Here is a 21,336-nt window from a genome sequence, read left to right as displayed (position 1 = left end):
GAAAAACTCTGCAAAAGAGTTTTCAGGAGCAAAACGGACAAAGAGCTGCTCCTGAGCTTCAGTGACAGAAGAATAGAGATTTGGTCCTTGAAAAAGTGGTCAAGGACTATCTAAGAAACAGGAACAGAAGGCAACAATGTCTATAGCATGAGTGAAACTGTCCTTAAAATGTCAAGTCCCGCTTTGGTGGGACATGCTTTGAGAAAGGTGCTGAAAAGCAGATCCATAGGGATAATTTCCTGGCATGAAAGATTTGAACCTTGAGGACCTCTTGACCTAGGAGTCTTAAATATAAGAAGACCCAGTGCATGGAGAGTGAAGCCATATAACCATAGAAATAAGTGGGATATCAGTTTCACTGTAAGCACACAAGCGGTGTTGAATTTGATTGTTCTCTTTCTAATCTTCCACTGTCTCCTCTGTCTTACCAAGCAAAATTTTCGCAGTGCTTCAGAGCTTCTCGTTTCTCATTTAGGGTGACAAGATGTAATCCCATTTTTAGCTGGTCTCTAACACCAACCTCCACGCAACCTTCAGTAGAAGCTCCATCAAGCACCCTCATGCTCTCTCCTCCAGAGCTCCAAAGGCATTGAGGAGGACTCCATCCACACACAAACCTATCTCATGATCCCTTTCAATCATTTTGTTTAAACTCACTGCTGGGATGCCCACAAAATCTACCAGTGTGCCTGTGCACAGTCTGGAAGCACCTACTGATGAATGTCAAATAAGACAGTGCAAGTACAGAGTGCAGCACTGATATCCCAGCTAATCCAGGCAGTAGGAGCAGCGTAGCCATAAAAAAGAACTGAAGCCCCGCGGAGGCTGATTTAGGGAATTGCTATCCCAGACACAGCACTACGCTGCCACAGCTATGTTGTTCAAACACCCAACCTACCTTGTGTACCGTGACTTCAGTGTTCAGCAGCAGAGAGATGCTCAAACATTTCCTCTCTCCTCTTTGAACATCCATGTCCTCCTTCTTCCTTATAGTTACATGTCAAGCTCTTCCTTTTTTTTTTTTTTTTTTTTGTTTTTTAGGGCTTGTTTCTTAGGGCTTAGTATTGAGGGGATCTAAGCGGCAGCTGCTGCTCCTGCCTGCTAAACAAACACAAAATGAAGCCTAAAAGTCAATCAGTACAACAACCTAGTCAAACATGAAACACTCAGATTTAGTCTTAAGTCAGAGTTGCAGGTTTGATCTTTATTTTTAAAAGCTGTGGCCTAATTTAACTTGAAGTTACGGTCTGTGATCTGCAGATGGTCAAAGTGATCAGATTGTCACCTTCTGGCTTCCAGATCTTTGAATGAACTGCAGGAAAGCAGGCCAGGCAGAAGGGCACACAAGAGTCTTGCTGGCGAGACTGAAAGCAGTGTCTGCTCCTTAAATCTGCTAATGGAAGAGGGGAGATTCCCACAAAGTCTCAAAGCTGTGCAGAAAAATAAAAGATAGAAAAATAAAAGACAGCCAGGTCTGCCTTCCCTAGACTGCAGATGAGCCTGATGAAAAGTAGCTGCTGCCTCAAGCTGTTTTCCTTTTCTCTGCAGTGACAAGGTGCAGTTGGAAACCAGAACCTATATTAGCTCCTGTTCAGGGTCAGAATAACTGTGGGTCTGGCACTGCTGGTCCCAAAATGGGCAAAATTCATTTTAAAAACCCCAATATAAAACACCATCTGTAAAATGCCTTCATAGAAACAGCACTCGCTTGTGGGAAAGACTTACCAGGATGGGTCCCCTGGTCTGAGGGCTGGCAGGTCAAATGTTCTCTGGCTTGCCACTGCAGCAGTTTTGACCCAGCAGACAACATCACTGCCTGCCAGAGGTGGAAATCGGTCCACAGAAATTACCCACACCACCTCTGCTCTCCCTAAGCATCAGGTCCCCCTCAGTGATCCTCTGAGCACAAAGGTGGCTGTCTGTGGCATCCCTAGAAATGGGAGACCAACGGCCAGCTGCCGTTGGCCTCGCTGCCTACTAGCTTCATGGAAAACATAAAGAGGAAAATAAATCTCCACCACTACAAATTACTGTATGGACAAAAGAAAATCAATGCACTGCAACTTCACACCGTCTCAGTGCCATTAAAAGATTGTTGCAAACCCATCAAAAGACCGTCCATAATTCACTCACGCTCACCTTACGGAATCCATGGCAGAGTGCAAAAAGCACGTGTGCATCCATAATCTAGCCTCATCATTTTGCACAGTCCTTGTCTTTGAGACAGGAGGAAGGATTTCAGCCAACAAGGTTCATGCATTGTATCAGCAGCTCCAAAGCTTGGACTTGTAGATCTGCCGAGCAGTGACCATGCTAGTCCTTGACTTTCTTGAAAAAATACTCATCCTAAGCTTTTTTTATTCCTCAACCGGCTAAGCAGAGCATGGTTAACCTTTTCGGGTTGTTGGATCTGCCTTACCACGATTCCTTTTCAGGTGTGCCCCTTTAACACACAAGGCAGGGCAGCACTGTAATGTTAAAAGTCAAAGGGCTGGCTGAAAAAATAACAGGTAAGGAAAGCAAGCAAGTAAAGATGGGTCTTCATGGGTCTTTAGCTTTCTCTCAGCCAGTTTTACTTCTGAGCCACTTGGAATTTCTCACTTCCCCTCCTGACTGCAAGTGAAGGAAAGTGAGGCGAGAGTCTCACTTCCAGGTGTTGGGACATCACCGGATCAACCCCAAATCCTGACATTTGAACTCTCGTCACTACAGCTGGCAGCTCTGAGGAATACGGAGTGGAACCATTACTGACTGAAGTGATTTTTCCATTTCTTTTCAGGTTATTTTTAAGCTTCCAAGCTGTGCCTAACACAATATAGCGTCTCCCTGTTCAAGTGAGTCTATCAACTGGATATTTTTCCTTAACATCAGAACAATAAATTGAAATGTCTGAAGAAGAAATCTGATTGCGCTATGGATTCCACAACAAATGAGGGCACTGTAGAGTTACTAGTAGGTGCAGCCAGTGAGTGCTTTTACAAAGGGCTCCCACCAAATTGCCTCTGTGCGCCCACAGCTGAAGAAGTTGCATTTGCAATGATTGTATTTCGCAGGGAGATTACCCACTGGTTTCTCTTATGCTGTCTGCTTTTAAACAAGGAAGCAGCCTAGCTTAGCAAACCAGTATCTGTTTTAGTACTTTCTGGAAATATTTATCCAATGCTTCTAATTTTATGCAGAATAGGAATAACCTCATGGCACAATTTGAAGTAGAAAAGAGGGGGGATGGCTAAAAATGAGAGAAAGCTTTGAATATTAATTTATAACTGCCATAAACTGATCCATAGCAAATTCCTCAGTCAAGTCCCATCTAGTGGAGCAAGACAAGAGGCCTTTGCTTTGAGTGTCTTGCGTGCCAGAGTTGTGTTTCTCCATGACATGGGCTCCATCACTGTTGGTAAAATATGAGAATGGTTGAATACTGGTACGACTTCACCACTGGTGCTGGGTAGAACCATAACTGGTTGTACAAAGCATCACACAAACTGAAATAGTGATGTTGGCTGTTAATCCATCATGGGACAGTCTGCTTTACAACACTTGGTAGTCCTGTTCCAGTAGAGTCCTGGTAACTTCAGTTGGAGCTCTGAAAGATAGGAAGTAGTCTTCAGATATTCACAGAATCACTTGATTTTATTTGATCTGTAATCAAGGAATTTAACCCAGACCTGCAATATGATTCACAGCTATCAGTCCTTCATGTGGCACCCAACTCTGGTTTGCGAAGCTACCCCATCTATTTCACACTCAGCCCTTGAGAGGAGAACATCCTTTGAAAGAGCCTGTGGCCTGGCAATGATCCTATGGGCAGAGTTTCTGTCCACTGCCTTTGGTAGCAGCAAGATTTCACTTCATCCATCCAAGGATGCTACTTATCACCTTCCCCAAGCACAGGAAGAAATTACTGTGTGTTAGGACAGCTTCTGTCTTCGCAAATATAAACATGAAAATCTATTTCCAGCCTCCCTTTCCTTGCCCAGTTGTCTCTAAGATGACACAAAACCCATTGCCAGCTTCCCTCTCTCATCAGAAGCAGTCTCTTTCTGAACACTGTGCATCTGAAGGACCAGGAAAAGCCTTCAAGTTCACACCAAACACATATCCCAGTTTTTAAATGGCTCCTCTGAAGGCAGACATTTTTCTGCACAGGCAGACACAGCTCTCGAGCCCATGCAGTCTCTTCATACTGAAAACAACCATGAGCTGCACGGTGCCAGGAGCTCACAAATCTTTTTCTACTTGGTTTGTAGCTGAACAGACTCGGCTTAATACATACGTTCCCTTTGAATGATGCTCCTAAATCTATGGCTCTGTTCTCAAATATTGCCTTTCTGTTTCATAATTTGTGTCTTCTGTGTGCTAGTTTTCAGTAGAAGAAAATTATTAGCTTTGATTTTAGAAAACTGTGCTTTATTGCACAAAGATAAATGTTGATCAAGCTTCAGAGAACCAGTCAGCTTCAGGCAGGCAAGAAACCATGGTGTCACTATACCCTTGTGGCATCTCCCAGGTATAGCATAATTCTTATAGCTTAGCGAGCGAGGGATGCACTGGGAATCTGCCAAATTGAATATTTATTCCACTTGCCCAGACAGCAAATGTCCACACCTCCTACCTTGAATGATGTGGGACCATGCACTGTCAGAACATCTTGTTGCTACTTTAACATTGTTGTCTTTGCTATTCTTAAAAAGGGCTGGTTAGGAAGTAGCCAAGAGAACAAGGTCACAAGGCTCTGCTTTGGAGCAACCCTCTGCCTACCCATCAAGTCGCACTTGCTAGAACATTGAAAATGTGGGTCTGGGTGAGTCCAAAATACCTGTCCAGTGACAATATGGATGTGGTCCTTAAATCATATTATTGCTTGGCCTGATTTCGTGATGGAGGAACTGAAGAAACTGTGATCAGAGGCAGTGTGTCTAGAAGACACAGCAGGAAGGAATAAAATTTTCTCTGTTCACGAGAGTTGATTTGGCAACTAATACATAGGTGTAGCACTTTAAGGATCTTGCCTTCTCTTCCTACTATTACTTATTCCTTGTGCAACTGTGATCAATATTACCCTGTGTCCCATTCAGGGAGCAGTTGTTTCTCTCGGTTCCCTGGGACTTGGTCCTGTGCTTCTTTTTCTTCCAAGGCCAGGGCACAGAGTTCACTGGAGCATTTGGGCTTTAGTGTTTTGAGCCTACAATGCCTGGCGCTATGCAGGGCCTGGCATGGTGGATGGGATCCCTCAGCGCTGCAAGAACAGAAGTGCTACATTATTAATAAGCAGGGGAACAAGGAGGTATATAGCAGTGCAGTTCTTAAGTATGTGGATTGAGGTATAAACAGTGAAAGCACATCTGTTAGTCTCATCTCCACCAGATGGTTCCTTTCAGCGCCTGAAGTTATTGTCATTTATTTCATCGGTAATTTAGTTCAGGGCTTGCTGAGGAGTGGACACATCCCAGATAAGAGAACAGTGGTCTGACACCTGAAATCTTTGCTAGGAAAATACACCCGTGGAAATTCTTTAGCAATAAGTTAAAGACTCTCTCAGAGTATGAATGGTAGGAAGTGATTTAAAAAGGGAAACCTAATTTTTTATCAATATGTGATAAGCTCTTTCTTGTTACTATTCTTTCTTGGAAACAAGTTTTGGGAGAGAAGGCAGATCATTTTTTTTCACTAAAACCAATTTGAAACCTGATTCTTTTTTGGTTTAACAAAACAAAACCAACAAAATGGAAATTTGGTGAGAAGTCGTTAAAAGGCTGAGGAAACAATAATTCAAAGTTTCGATGTCTGAGCAGCTCCTCACGCTCAGAGCTTCAGGGAGATTTAAACCAGGGCACTTCTTTCTCCTTGGGGTGGACATGGAGGACATGCATGGCTGGCCAGGGCAGCATCACTGAGTGGCAGGCACTGAACAGGTTGTTCCCAGTCAGTCAAATGTCTGCTGATCTGTGGACCCTGTAAACTGGGAAGATTTGATGAATGTTTAAGTGAAGTTCAGTAAGCAAGGCCGCATAACTCTGTGTCTGTCTGAATCTTCAGACAGCCCAAAATTGCACTCAGTGTTGCAGAGTTTCACCTTTTAAAGAGAATGTCATAACCTTCTGGGCTTCCAAGCTGAACATCAGTTTTATTCTCTGGCATTCTGATGAAAAATGAAATCTTTCTTCCTTGCATGCTTGTCTGTTCATCTGGCTGTCCCATCTCATTTTCATAGCAGCAGATCCTTGGGCTTTGACTGTGGCTGGAGATTGTTTTGTAGGATGCTGAAGCCAAACTGAAGAGCACTTGAACTTAATTCCAGCTTGATCCTCTGCATTAGGCAGAAGATAATTTGTGATACCCAGATTCATTACAAACTCTGATGCTGAAGTTTTTGGTAGATATTCTAGCAAGGTGTAAGAACAAAAACATTGTGAGGTGAATGGATTCAGCCTCTTGAGTTCATGATGGGGCTTCGAGCTGAGCTGAGGAGAAACTTTTGGGGGGGTCATAACTGTAAATGTAAACAGGAAAACGATGATAAGGATGAAATTGAGTGGAGGGGTTTTTACCTATTTTGCATAAGCTTAGATAGAGTAAAAAAAAATCTTCATGTTAAGATTTGTTTGTAGTGTGTGTTTTAACATCTCAAAGTTCTATTCTAGAGAATCAAACCAGTAGTAACAAAATTGAAAATTTAGCCAAAGCCAAAATGGGGCATTTTGAACTAATAAAACCAGATTCCTCCCTCTGTGCTTTCCAAGCCTTGAGATTGCTTGCAGTACTGTTGAAGTTGCATGAGTTCTTTAATGGAGTTGAATTTGCATGATTTTTTAAATAGTATTTCTCTGCATTCAGCAACATGGCAGCAGCCAGAACTCAGATTTTGTTCCTTTCCAGTGAGGCATCTTTTTCTCCCTATGTTTGTAATGTAATTCATCAGTGCAGTTTTACCATTTTAACAGTCTCAGATACTCATAATCCCACCCACCAAGGCCTGATGATGACTGAGGAGCATTGCTTGAGCAGCTGGAGTTCAGGGTGCCATGGTTTCCTCTCTGGTGCCCAAGCAAGCTGCCTACAGAAAAATCCTGCCTACAGAAAAATTACTTTTGTCTCTGCTGTAGCCATAGCTTTTGGCTATCTAAGATGGTCATTGCCCTATTAAGGCAAAAATGCATCCTTTTTTGGTTGCAAAACATGCAAGACAAGTTAAGAGCCTGGGGGATCCAATGGTCTCTCTTTTCTGCCATGGGGATTTACCATTCCAGATGTGTGATCCCAGTGAAGAGATTTCCCTGGAGCAGGGGTCAGGCACTTTTCTGTAGTTTCAGAAGAGCACTGCAAACCCACTTTTCCAATTTAATAGCAGAGAGGAAAGGGCTAAAAAACAGGTTTCGTCCATTTGGGGGAATATGCTTTCAGGCTGCTTTGGAAAAGACCACTTTCTCTTAATGCCACAAGGCGAGGTCTTGGGAGTTACAGTCCCTTGCAGGGCAGAGGCTTTGGACAGTGCAAGGACCAGAGCTCATCCCAAGACTTTGCTATGGCTTGCAGAGGAGCATGCTGCAGCCCCCATTTTGGCAGACTTGCAGCCTATGTTTGAATCCCACAAACTTAAGAGATGTAAATGTGTTAAAATATCTTCCCGGGCATTTTCTTCTTCCTTTGAGTCCTGGTGGCACTTGTGAATGTAGCAGTTCAGCGCAGAGGCCAGTTAGTGAACAAAAGCAGATTTACTACAGGAAAAAGTTAGAGCTGCAAACAGGGATCCATTTTGCCAGATCACTATCTACTTTCAGGCCAAATTACAGCTGATCTGCTGATACCTTGGCCAAATCAATCTGCCCTTAAAAGAATAATCTATCAAAGAGCATCTAAATATACCCAGCCTTGGAGAAAGAGCTCCCAGCAATTCATCAAGGAGGTGACAGAGCAGTTTAAAGGTATTCTCAGTGCAGCTCCTTCACCTGTAGCTGACCTTTCTGCTTGAAAAGAGACTAATTCTTTCAGACTGTCAAGACCTCAGTCTTTGGAGGCATCACTGTTCCCTGAAAGGGAAAGTGCCTGCACCACAAGATATTTTTGTTCTCACCAGGAAGCTGTGAGAACATTAATTTAAATGCATTAGTGAGACGTTATATATCTGTGCGTGCTGGAGAGAAGCCTGTGCTCCCCCTCACCACCTCAGCTGCCCTCTGGCATTTCCATCTGCAGCAGAGCTGTCCTGGACCAGAAGCGTGACTTGCAGCTACTGGAGACTGAAAGATGGAAGGGAAGGAGAGCTGGGAGGCTGAATCTGGAATTCCCAGGTCTCACTCCAGCAGCCCACAGCAGGGGACATGTTGCTTGGCCTGCAGGTGCCAACAGTTGCCCTTAAATCACCTAGGCGCAAGCTGTGTCAACCACCAGAAGTTCTGCACTAGCAGAACTGATCTAAAGCTAAGGGCAAGGGTGGCTTAGCCAAACCAAAAGGCCTCATTCAGATGGTTTGAATACCTCTGTCTTTCCCCAACAGATTTCCAGCAAGCTTAGAAAGAGCAAACCACTGCAATGAGTTGGAAATTTTCAATATGTATTTCAGAGTCTAGACTGGGATTTGTTGTGCTTGAAAGCCCCAGTGCTTACTGTTCTATGCCTTAATTTCTGTACCTTCAAATGGGAATGATGTGGCAATAATTAGTGTCTGGAAAGCACTTCAGATGCTTGTACGGTGCATTCCCTAGAGCCAGCTACCTACAATCAATGGGATATAATGGCTTCATATTATCACAATAATTAAATACTTCCAGCTCTTCACTTAACCAGTGTTTACAGTGCACCAGTGAGACAGAGGAAATCTTAACTTTATGTGGTTGACAGAGAACACACGTAAAAGAGAAATAAGTACAATATTCAGAACATCTCTATAACATGCACAAAACCCCTCGTATGCTTCTGAGCCATTAAATTCAAAGAACTGTTAGGCAGCTTAGATCACTTGATTTTAGGACTGCAGGAGTCCACCCTGAAGCTCAAAGAACTGCATCCATGCACTGCAGGTCTTATGCTTGGATCCCGATATTCAAAATTATACAGAATACGATTGGTACAGCTGTACTTCTGTGGCCCATCTTGAGGACATACACTTCATATGTTTCTAAATGGCCCCAAGTTGCACCAGGAGAGGTTTAGATTAGATTTTAGGAAAAATTTCTTTACTGAAAGGGTGGTCAAGCATTAGAACAGGCTGTCTGGGGATGCGATGGAATCACCATCCCTGGAAGTGTTTGAAAAACATGTAAATGCAGTGCTTAGGGACATGGTTTAGTGGTGGACTGGGCAGTCCTGGGTTAATGGTTGGACTTGATCTCAAAGGTCTTTCCCAACCTAAATGATTCTATGATTCTGTTTCTAAATTGACACCTTCAACAAATTGTTGCTGGGACGAGAAAAATACTTGGTCTCTGAGGTATCCATCTCAACAGCCAAAGCCCTCTGCAAACTATTGGTATGACTATTCTGTTAACAAGCAGATATTTAATCCACAACAATCTAGACATTATTTTTGCCTTTATCGCACTTACATGGTATCAAATGTAAAAGTCTGTACTGATAGGATCAAGAACAGGTGGTAGAGGCATTTTGTAAATAAAGGTATCTAACATTTAATTAAAAAAAAAGAAAGTTCTAGCATTTCACATCTGAATGGATGGGTTCAGTTCTGACTTTCCTTTCCTTCTTCCTTCAACCTGGAATAGAAAGGATAAATCTGGAGCAGTCAGATTCATAGTATAGCTACATATTCATATATTCCTTTTACTATAAACAAACACACAGGCTAGAAACATCATCACAAATGCTGTCTCATCAAAACCTGAACTTTTGTTGACCTACCCCTGTGTTTTGTGTACTTGAGAGAAAACAGAGACTAAAAAGATGGATGTGAATCAGACAAGACATTCTGAGTATAGCATGGTGCAAAGTGCATCTCCAATGTGATTACCAGGAATCAAGTCGGGCTGTGTTATTTCAAACCAATTCTGGGTCATACAACGTATCCCTCAGAGAATTTCCTGCAACATAAGTAACAACAGACCATCCTGTGTTTGGAAAACATACTCCATTTGATGTGTCTCCAAAGTAATACTGAATAATAGAAGATATTGTGTATCATCTTAATTTTTTATCATGCAGCACCAAAATACAGGTCAAATAGGAACATTCACTCTTTAAAAAAAAAAGTAAAACTCCAGGAACTCAGTCGGGAACTTTGACTTCTGTGAACTTTGCTAGATCAGGCTGCTCATACCCTTATTTGCCTAGAATCCTTCAGATACGGCATCTGATGCCATTTTCTAATCCTGAGATGAAGAAAGCAGACTTTTCTTGCAGTTTCTGAATGAAAAATGAAAGGAACTTCTGCTGTCCATTTGTCTCTACTTCCTTTTGTTACTCGCACATATAAAATTACTCATAAGCATTCACAGAGAAATTGCAATTCAACCGTAAGTAACTAGAAAGATCTCTTCATTAGGACTGACCAAAAGGCCACCTAATAATTCCACCATTCCTAATGGACTTTTCCGTCAGATACTTGACAAGTTTCACTGAAACCTACAGTAAACTCGGCGCATTATCAACAAGAGCAAATTTCAGCAGTGCGTGGCAAAGACCCTTGGACTTTTGTAAGATACCTTTACCCCAACCTTACACCCTGCATACCTTCAAATCCAAAACTCCTACTGCTCATCAAATCCTTACTTTTTTTTCAGGTGGCTAAAACACTGTATCAGCACCATCAATAAACACAAGCCAAACTCTGCTTTACGTGAACAACCACAACAGCAGAGAAATTCTTGTTGGCTTAAAGGGACACTTTAAGAAAGAGGAAAGATATAAAGACTTCCACTTTAACAACATCTACTCTGACTGTGCACTATGTGTGATTTGACAAGCATTAGCATTTTGTTTTGTTTTGGTCTTGTAATTAGAAGGATTGTGCTTCATTATCTGACTAGCTCCCACTGTGACACAGTCCCCATCATCTTTCTAAAAGAAGTATTTCATACACAGTATCCAATTCTGTCAATTGATTACAAAAGGTTTGGAAGTTCCTCCATTTCTCATTTTGAGAGAGTATTTAAAGGAAAAGAAAAAAACATTAAAAATAAAAAAACAACCACATCCATTTATTCCTATGGAGTTGTTATATTCTTGGGAATGATATAGGGAAGCATTTCACACAAGGCAGTTTAATTCAATAGATCTGAATACATGGAATATTGAGGGGAAAGAAAATTTTTGGCAGGTTGTTTTTTTCCTCCTTTACTTTGCAGAATAGCTCTTATTGGGGTGGAAGCAGTCCACATAAATTAACGGATGTAAATGTAATGGGGAGAAGGGTGTTCGGTCATTGGTTTTCCCCCCAAAAAAAAACCTTCTCCAAGGTGGTTTCTATGAACTGCATCCAGAGATCTCCACCACTTTCTTCTCCTCCTCCTCACCTCATCCACCAGTATTCTGCCCTTCCTTTAACAATCAGACCTTCTCCTTGTACAAAGCATATGTTTGTAGCTAATAAGATGATGTTGCCAGTGATACACATAATCTTATGTTCCTGTGTGCATATGTTAGCTACAGAATACATTTTGAGTATTCTTATATTCAGAAGGGAAAAGGTCTTTCCTATATTTATGCTAATTAGCATAACATACTGTACCCAGAATTCATCATATTCTGCTAAGCTCTGCCAGAGAAAATGTATTAATAGCTGAACTGTTGCAACCCTTTATTAATATCAGCATTGCAAGCTCTGTACCAAATTTAAGGCTTACCAAGAAGACAGGATTTTTGTCCTCATTCCTTAAATCTATAACTAAGTAGTCAGAGAAAAGGAAAAAATGCTCCAGGGGAAACAGCTTGAGTGTAAAGGCAGGTGGTGCTTAAACTCCACACTGGATTGTTCTGTCTTGTTTGTAGCCATTGGACCAGTGCTATAACTCTAGGTCTTGCTTTTAAAAATGACCTGATTATACTTCATCAGCTCCCAAACCTTTATGAAAGAAGGATTCCTAAAGACAATGAATACTTACAAGAATTGCTTGGTGTGAGAGGAAACTGTATCTACAAAGTGGAAGCAAGCCTGCACGTTACACTATGTTGGCTCTCTGTCCTCCTGCAGCACCGAGTGTTGTGTCCAGGTTTAGGAGGAACACAAAAATCAGAAGTCACAATTATTCAGAGACATTGAATAAAAACAGAGGACATGGCAGCACACTGGATTCTCGTATTTAGGCAGAAAAGTCGAGGTTTATTTACAGTATATTTCTTCAGCTCCAACTCAGGGGACTATCACATGCTTCCTCATCCCCAGTAAGATAATACCTACATCTTAAATCCTTGCCATGAAGGTCTGGGGAGGCCCACTTGATAGGAGCACTTCCCAGAACATCCAAAGTGGAGATGTCTGGCTCCTTTGAAAGCACTGGTCTGACATTGCTTTCTTCTCACTAGAACTCACTTCAACCTTCTCCTTCCCTTCACCACAGCTTCACTCTTTACTTGCTGGTCTTACATTTTTATCACTGTCTGCGTATCCTTCACTCCTTTTCTTCAAGGTCTCACCTTCTCTTATTAGCTGATCTTCTCTGAACTGCTGGCCTGGTCTTGGGACATGTTTTTTTGCGGAGAAATGGAAAGCAGAGGGAAGGTTAGCGTAGCATATGTGGCCAGACCATTGCCTTATATGTCACATACTCTACCTGGGCAATCTCTTCTATTGAAGATTTTTAGCAAAGGAACTGCTTTGCTTGCATACAGAAAGGACTCATTCTTCTTGGATTCCTGAGTAAAAACTGACACAAACATGATTAATACAAACCTCCAACAATTACCACTGTTTAAGAAAGAAGTTCACCAAGCTGCGTAGGGAACATGTGAAGATAAGGAGGGAAGGAGAAAGGAGAAGGAGATGCATTACAACTTGTACAAGAACAGATGCATGGCTATAAAGCAGAAAGAGAAACAACATGAGACAACTGCAAAATATCATGGCATGTGAGCTGCTTTCTAGTGCCTCTGTATCAGCAAAAGAAATCATTGCAGCAAGGCCTGCAGATGAGCACCATACCAAGAAAACAACTTCATCTAGGCAGAAGTTTCATCAGTTGGCTACACTGACAAGAACATGAAATAATACTAATAGCCACATAGCTCCATTTGATATAGGTTTTACAAGCCAGTCCCTGATGCAGAAGTAGGTGTCATAGCAAGACAAAACCCATACATCTGCTGGTGAACACCACAGCAGACAAACACTTTTGTTTCCCAAGCCCTAAGGTAAAGACTGTCTCTCCTCAGGTGCCAACAACCTTCCTTTACCTCTGTTTCTTACTACGCTCTTTATTCTGCCCTGAAAGGGCAATTTAGATCCCACTGGCTTTAATGATGTCTAAATCTCACTAAACCACAATCTTTCCCACACTATTGATGTTCTATTGAAGAGTATTAGTTTTCTGAGCTGTTATCTCTTCATCTTTGCCATGTTGCTCTACTTCATCAATATAGCTCATCTTTTAAGGTGATTTTTTTGTTAGGGTTGTTCATTTAGCTTTGATATGAACAGGGACACATTTGAAGGCTGCAAACCCTGACCATTTTTCTTTACTGCGGTAAAAATACTCTATTTTTAGTAGAAATGTTTCAAACGCAGTCTCCTTGGGATCACGGAGCTGTGGTGGGGTAGCTGAGATGACTGGAGTGCTACAGTAGGTGGAAAAAGCTCCTCAGGAAGGACAGGCTGGAAAGGCAAGCAATTTGCCCTGCATGTGAGAGCAACAGGAAGGCATGGGGCTCTGCCTAGGCATGGATGATCAGCCAGCTGAGAGCTTACGGGTCAGGAGTGGTGGTCAGGTAAACACAGGTGATATGATGACAGAAGTCTGCTACGATGCCTTTTTCAGACAACTGGAAGAAGCCTCATGCTCACAGACTCTGGTCCACATGGGGGACTTGGATAACTCTGGTACCTTCTGGAGGGGCAACACAGCAGGTCACAAACGATGCACTGCCATGCTTGAAGTGTTGTTAGCAGCAGCAGTCTGGCCAGGGGTCAGACACTAGTGGTGTAACCTGGGCTTGGTCCTGAGGCAAATGTTGTTTAACATTTATGTTATTGACCTAGGTGATTTGACCGTGTAGCCTCAGAAGGTTTTCAAGTGATACAAAATCGGAAGGAATGATTGATACACCAGAGGGTCATGCTGCCATTCAGAGGGACCCCAAGAGGCTGGATAAATGGGCTGATAGGAACCTCATTTCAGTATGTACTTTTCAGTACATGGAAACGCAAATTCCTGCATCTGGCAAGGAACAACCCCATGCACCAGAATACGCTAGGTGCCAACCAGCTCAAGGGCAGCTTTGCAGAACAGGGCCTGGAGGTTCTGGTGGATTCGAAGTTGACCATTACGTGGAAATTTCTCCTTTCAGCAAAGAAAACCAACAGCTTCCTGGACTGCATTCGATAAAGTATTGTCAGCAGATTGACCCTTCCTCTCTGCTTAGTACTGGTGAGACACATCTGAGTGCTGTGTCCAGTGCTGGACATATGATGGACAAGAGCGATATGGACATACTGGAGCAAGTCCATTGAAGGGCTGTGAAAATTATGAGGGGTTGGAGCATCTGTCATACGAAGAGAGGCTGGGATAGCTCAGACTATTCAGCCAGAAGCAGAAAAGGATCAGGGGGACCTTATCCATGCCTATAAATACCTGTTCAGGGGAGTAAAGGTTCTTCTCAGTGGTGTTCAGTGACAGTAAAAGAGGCAATAGGCGCAAACTGAAATACAGGAATTTCCACTCAGAAAAAAAAAACCTTTGTACTATGAGAGTGGATGAACATGGAATGTGCTTCTCAGACAGGCTGTGTACTCTCCATCCTTGGAGATATTAGAAACCAGATAGGACACTGTCCTGGGCAACCCACTGCAGATGACCCTGTTTTGAGCAGGGAATTGGACTAGATGAACTCCAGATGTGCCTTCCAACCTCAACTACTGTGTGGTTTTGTGAAATACAGACAGCCCATCCTGCCCGGTGACTGGATGCAAAAAGGCATTCACATACTCTTTAGCTGAAAGTCAGTCACTGTATAACTTACATTCTGGAGATATATAAAAGAAGGGATGACAGGAGAGTTTTGCTTGGTGTTTCAATAAAAAAAAAATCTCTTAAGTCACACTTCAAAGTCACTGCCTCCATCCCAGCTAAGACCTGAGGACTTGTGCTACAGATCTGACATGCTCAAATCTTTAGCACACATTCTAGTGTTACTTAACTCTTAAACATATGACTTTTCATCAGTTTTACTGGGGTGGAGGGCAAGACAAGAGAGCCAATGGGACAATAGCTGACCTAGAAATTAAAGCCAGCCTTCAGGCTTAAGGTCAGGGCTCCATTTATGAGATTGGAGCAATATATCTGACACTGGGATATGTTCTGTGATTAGCTTGTTGCCAGTTGGCTGAAATTAAAGCTCTGTAATTTAGGTATCTTCAGGTGCCATTGTTCAGATTTGAGCAAGATTTGTCCCCTTGCAGAACAGCAAGAGGATGTTCTGAGTTTACACTTTTAATTATCCAAGGATAAATTGCTGGGGGAAACCAGATACTGTTCATTTGCACTCTCAACACAGTAACTCTTTATAAAAAGTCAGCACAGAAGATACACTGATCAAATTGAAACGACAAATATACCCACAGTCACTGCCATACTTCTGTTTCCATCAGAAGTTCTTGGGGGAGAATTTCCTCTGGCATCCGGGGCTCTCCTCTTGCATGAATCTCCATATTTCTCTGCATCCTTATGGTACAGTATAGGAAGAACAGTATCCTCCAGAATTTAATTTTCTTCTACTTGAGTCTAATGATTTCCTGATCAGCCCCAGCAGGGAATCAGACTTCCTAACAACATATATATAGTAGCAAGAAACCAATAATTACATTTTGATTACTGCAGTGGTGCTCAGCTGTACCGTTTGACACATCAACAAAAAGGATCATCTTGAGACGGTAAAGGAGAGGGATTGGGAAGTTAGAACCAAAGTGATGAATGTCCTGTGGCTAAGCAAAGGCAAAGGTGTTTGCGGTCAGCAGACTGATGGTAGGCGAAAATTACTTTGAATATCTCAGAGCAGCTGGAAATGGCTTTGTGCTTGGCCTCACCCACGTAGAAACCTAACTAGAGAGTTTGGGAGAGACATGCTGGAGGCTGCCCTGAGCTGAACCACGGTTAGTCTCCTGGCAAGCCATGACATGTGTTGCAGGTCCCTGAGGTCTTGGCAGCATTCTCTGATCTGGCAGGGAATAGACCTGAAGCCCCGCAAAAGCCTGTCCAGCAAGAGCTGAGAAGGAGGCTGAGTCCGTTATAAGAGTTATGGTCATTGAGTAGAGAGTTTTAGTTCAAATGATGCAAGATTTGATCCCTGGACAGAAAATCTTGGCCCATGTTCAGTGGAAAACAGGAGAGTCAGGCTATCTGTTGCAGTAAGAAAGAGACACAGGACAAATCAGAACTATGTACTCCAATTAATTAATGAGGAAGGAAAGGGCAATTGCTGCAAAGTGAGACCCAGCCACTAAGTATGAAGAGGGAGATATAAAAGCATTGCTTTGGTGCCCACTAGCTCAGCCATATGAGTCACTGGGTCAAACCCACCCCTGATTTAACACGGCTGTTGTCAGTGGGGTCAACAGCAGAAGGAAATTCAGTCTTTTCCTTCTCCAGAAGCAAGCTGTGATCTTTAAGTTCAAATACCTACTTTACATCAGAGAAACTGCAGATCACAGAGGCGGAGAGCTGTGTTTGTAAAGCAGGTAAGCTAATTAAAGCTCGCCAGTTTACAACGGGGATTGTGTCTAGCACCTAACAGTTACGTGTGAGCTCTCCTCAACGCTCCAGCATCCTTCTGCCATGGAATACAACTACTCTCTCAGAAGGCTTTGTGGAGCAAAGGTGACACTCAGTGGCTGCTTAGGTTATCACAGGTACGTGTTTCCAGCAGTTTTTTTCCATCTACTCTTAGATGCTATTGGCAGAGGCTATTCACAGAAGCCTGCAGTGCCATGTTGGGTACAATATCATCTTCAGATTTCCAGTGAACCACAGTACTCCTCCACTTGTTACATGCATACTAAGCAGTGATTTATTTTTCATTTACATTTTTGACAAATGCATTTCTTAGCAGAATTTCTTATGGGTTTTAGGAGATGAAAGGAAAAAGATTTGCAGAATGTCTCCACAGAGTTTTTCTTCTTTATATTCTTTGTAGAAAATAGAGTTACCTGCTTTCTGTATGCTGTTTGGAAGAGCCTCCACTGCATAAACCCAAAGTCCTTTGCAAGCACTGTAGACACCGGCTTACCCGATACGCAGCTGAGATGGAGACTTACATCAGGATCACAGTGATGAAGCAAGGCAAAGGTAATATTCATGGTCCAAAAGAAGGATCTAAGCAAGCATTTAACTACTACGGGGGAGAACTGGGTTGCAGGGGGTTTAGCCTTTTCTCCACCATGCCCTCCCAGCAGCATGGCTGATGCAGCCCACTGGTGTGGGAATAGAAACCATCTAACTTGGCCACTTTGTGACCAAGAGACCTCAACAAAAGAACACCAGCTGTATGGTATGTACTACATACAGTGTATATATGCTGGTTGACTTTGCAGCGCGTGCTTGTCTGTCGCAGCGCCTTCTGGTTACAACTGGTTCCCTTTGCAAACAGGGAGGTATGCACAGGCTCTTGCATTAACTGATGTTTTCACACAGCTTCCCCTCCCTTCCAGTGAAAACCCCAGAGGAAGGCTGCAAGAAGCCTGGAGTTTCAATTACAAGTGTGATTTTCTTCACTGATGAGTTATCCAGAAAAAATGAGCTGTGCTTTCAGTCCCATTTAGCAAAAAATAGGTGTCTGTGTCCCAGAATGAATGCGACCATGAGCCTCTTTCATTAACAGCATAAATACAGAGAAGGCAGAAATTCAATTTCTTCTGCTCCCTGCAGGTCCCTAGCATTGAGAAATGAGGTATAGTAGCAGAAGAGCAGAGACAAGCTGCACCAGTGCCGCCTACAGTCTTTCTGGGTTAAGAAAGAAGAGCTGGAGCCTTTAAGGCTGGTCTGGCAACATTTGCTGTCATTAAGCTGATGTATAAATAAGGGAGGGAAGGTGGATGGACAGAAAGAGTACAATTTCTAAACGGAGTACTGCTCATTTGGATAGTGACTAACACTGGGAAGTGATTGGCAAAATCCTTTCTAGCGCTAGTCCTCAGGCTGACAAAGACAGCAAGGGGATCTCCCACTGACGTCAAGCAGAAATTTGCACAGAGATCAAGGAGAGAATAAAGCATCTCTGAAAACATCTTTGTGATTCCTAACATACTCCACTTGCTGCAATGGAGAATATCCCTTGCAGTATATCATTCTACCTTTTTCAGCTTTGCAGTCTGACTACCTCTTTCTTTTTTTGCCCCACTTTGCAGAGTCTCCCAGGCTGTCCCACCTGGCAATGCAGTCAGTAGCAGTGTTTTTATTAAAATCATCTTCTAGCTTTGGCTTTAGGCTTCACAGTTTTTAGTCAGCTCCAGGCTCAAATAGGAAACACATGTCTGTGACTAGACTTATACTCCTTCAATGTTCTTTAGCACAGGGACCCCAGTTTTGCCCTGTGTCTGCAAGGCACAGTGAATGATGCCAAGTCATACTGTAACTACCCTAATGGAGAAAAACAGTGCAGCTACTATCAACAAGGATAATAATGAGTGGCAAGTACAGAGTTCATTCAGAGGAGGTGTTCTGGGCTGCCTGTGAAAGAAACAGGTAATGCTGCAATATTTTTTATTTATTTATTTGTTTTGTATTTGGTAAGTTTTGTTGGCAGACATGTTAGTGATTTAGAACATATATATATGTATGCATTTATATATTTATATATGTTTATAAGCTTATCTATACTTTATTCAGACTACGCATAATAACTGTCAAACATACAGGTAAACAGCTCAGTCTGAACAAATCCTGTTGCCAGGCTTAGGTTTTGATTTGTCATATCACTAGGTTTTATTATTTCTTTTTACCACTCAACCTTGGATCAAAATAGATATGAGACATTCTTCTCATTCCTTCAAAACAGACTGCGATGAGGTGATGCTTCTGGGCTATATCCCTTTACATCCATCTGGGATAGCACTCCTTAAGCTAAAGGCTTTTTGCAGAGAATCAGCTCTCACATAAATTAACGTGGAACCAAATACTGACATGTTTTCTTAATCCCAGCTTCCTAACAGCAGTTTAGGTGTCTGACACTACTGAAATCCAAGTAAACTAATTTTCCAAATGCTTCTCAGTGCCCATTGTTAAAACAGCTGCCTGCAAGATCACCAGAGGTTTTTCAGTAGGGGTGGGGAGCAACTAGACTGATTTACAGTTTGCCTTATTATTTCACATCTTTTGCCTTTAAGTCACCAACTTCAATTTCTTCCCACTGTGATTGCTCTCTCCCCCAAAACTCACTTCTCTCTGCCAAAATCTTTCTAGCGTTATGTTATTACTTGTTTCCAACTCTCTAAAATTTCTGAAGTTTAACTGGATGCAGTTTAGTTTGAGAATTAAAGCAATGCAAGGGCATAACGAATGAGCAAAAGAAGATAATGTTATCCAACCTCAGTATGTTTCACGCTGCTGAAGTCAAACTAGATAAAGCTCAGTCCACAAACACACATATTCCTGTCGGTACACCCACAAGAATTCCATTGTCCAGCAAGAAAGACAAGGAACTTTCTGAGAGTGTTTTGAAAATGGTTTGTGAACATCAAAGTCCTTCAAACTTCAACTAAAGTTTCTAAACATGACTTATATAGGCTTCATAAGAATTTGGCTTGCATGCTAGCAGAACATCCAAAAAGGCCCTTTGTCCTTGTGCTTGAACAGGTTAGAATAAAAATGCCTAAAGAATCCTGAAACTAAAGTGGAATCAGTATCATTATCTTTGAACAGGGGGATGCAAACTTGTATTTGATAACGCAAATAGGCTCATGAGCCCAGAAATGGGTAAATGGAAGTAAGAGCGCATTACAGAGAGCAAAGTTTGCAAATATTTGAAGTCTGGAGCTGCTGTTTTGCAACTACTTCCTATGCAACCTGGAGTGGGAGAAACCTGAGTGTCCAGTCCAAAACTATACTGGCTTTTTAGTTTCCCTCCTGCTTCACAAGCTCATATCAAATTCACTGCTTATGGTTCCCTTATGCCTCCTTCATCATTACTGCTTTCTCAGTGTCTTTCTCCTTTTCAGTGTTTCACCTGATTTCCTTCGCCCTACACATACGCACTTGCTTTATCACCAAATCCTATTTTGTTATTTCCTGCTCTTACTGTTACCTTTTAAGAAGGCTTTAACCAGTAAAGGGTCTGTCCTTTGTGCCTATTGTATGCCCGTCAGCTGTCATTACTGGGAACAACAAGGCCTTAAATGACTCCCAGTTCTCCCGTTTTCTCTGTAATCTTATCAGTACTTGCAATTGCTGTCTGTGCACTTCCCAAACTGAGTGCAACAAAAGTAGAGCATGATAACTGAAACTTTTTCTTCCATTCTTTCTGTGTACTAAAAAGATATTTCCAAAGTAGGACAGTTCTTTTCAGTCTGGATCTTTATCTTTGGCAAGATTGACTATTAAAATATCGCTGCCTTCATACGCTGCCCTTCTCTCTGTACTGGCTGTCAAGTAGTTGGGATGTCTATAGAATCCTCCTTAATCTGGCGGGTTAGGAAATCTGTTTCCCACACAGTGATTGAATACTAGCAATGACAATAAGCTATCCTACTCCTTGGTTTCATCCTCTTTAACATGACAAACTCTTTACTCATCTTCCTCGTACCAGTTCAAAAGAAGGCTTAGTGCCAGGCAGAAGAAAATCACAGCGGGGGTGCACACTGCTGAATGTAGTTGCTGAGGTGGGATTACCTTCCAGGAACACTTGCACAGCTCTTAGGACGAATAATATCTCAAATTCAAATTCAATTCAGGTTTAGTTTTAACACAAGCTTTTGGAAAGAGAAAGAGTAGCTAGATCAAGATGTCTAAAGGAGGGAAGTGTTTCAGAGAAACAATCAACTGCAACTAGTGGGAAAGTGTGGCTTTTTGGAGTCATGGCATACGAGCGAGGTTGCTGAGGAAGGGATAAGCAGTATTTTCTGCTCACTGAGGGCAGCAAAATGGTGATGCCTTAGCCTACAGCTAGGAAACAACAAGAGCAATAGATGCTGCTTTTAAAGGCATGTTAGGCAAACAGCTGAGAAAAAACTTTGGTATAGCTGTT

The sequence above is a fragment of the Falco biarmicus genome, chromosome 3, assembly GCF_023638135.1.
Source record: "Falco biarmicus isolate bFalBia1 chromosome 3, bFalBia1.pri, whole genome shotgun sequence".
Taxonomy (NCBI): Eukaryota; Metazoa; Chordata; class Aves; order Falconiformes; family Falconidae; genus Falco; species Falco biarmicus.
Note: the sequence above shows the minus strand (reverse complement) of the source record.